The sequence below is a fragment of the Suncus etruscus genome, chromosome 2, assembly GCF_024139225.1.
Source record: "Suncus etruscus isolate mSunEtr1 chromosome 2, mSunEtr1.pri.cur, whole genome shotgun sequence".
In the NCBI taxonomy this organism is placed as follows: domain Eukaryota; kingdom Metazoa; phylum Chordata; class Mammalia; order Eulipotyphla; family Soricidae; genus Suncus; species Suncus etruscus.
In genome coordinates this window covers 31,393,664-31,394,674 of record NC_064849.1, presented here as the reverse complement: position 1 = coordinate 31,394,674, position 1,011 = coordinate 31,393,664, and positions in this window count along the sequence as shown.

Here is a 1,011-nt window from a genome sequence, read left to right as displayed (position 1 = left end):
TATGAACTTTCCTCCACCAATGTCAGTGCCTCAAGTTACCCATCTCCCAAACCTGTCCTTTGAACAGACAAAATAATTCACTTTGTATTGCTTGTTATAATGGCATAACTAAAGTCATTGTTTGAGAATTTGCTGAGCATTAGGTAAAAGTTGAACCCCCAAATTTTCACTTTTTGAGCTTAGTGGGCTTCTGCACAACTTTCCCATCTCATTTTGTGTGTGTGTGTGTGTGTGTGTGTGTGTGTGTGTGTGTGTGTGTGTTCCTTCTGGACTGTAATTATAGTGAACTTTGGGGATGTCACTTCAACAGTAGTGTCATTAGGATGATTCAGCAGCATGGCCTACCAGGTTCAACTCAGCTGTGGCTTATCTCCAAGACTAAGATTGGTTGTGGGGCAGGACCTTGAAATGCAAATGGAAGCTGGTGTGGATGGGTAGAGCACTGGGTCCTCTCACCAGGCGGGACTTGCCCTGCCCCCTTCTGAGAATACTTCAGAGAAGATATTCAGAGAAGACTCCAGTCTTCTCTATCAGAGAAGATTCTGGTCCAATGACTGGGACTGGGCCTACCAGATTTGCCTCTGCTGCAGTTTCTCACCCTTTCCACTTTTTAAAAAGAAAATATACATAGGTCCTATTGATGAAGGGAAACCCTGTTTATAACTGTCTTTTGATACTGTCATCCAAAAGTATCTTAAGTTTTTCAGCGACTAATAATGTATAGTATGAGAGGTGTCAATAATGTGGGGCTTATAAAACCTCTGAGGATGGAAACTTTCTAGAAAAGTGATGATATGTACAGGGAGGTATATACTGTCACATGATTATGAGTACATAAGGAATCATAAAAGATCAAGCATATGATTAAACACAAAAGTACTGATTCCTTATATACTCTTGTTTGATGGAAGGAAAGAGTGAGTCCTTTGGCTAAGAAACTGATTGGGGTGCCCACTGATTTTGTCCAGCTTATCTCTGAGCACCTGAACTGTTGTAGAGATCTCAGAATTT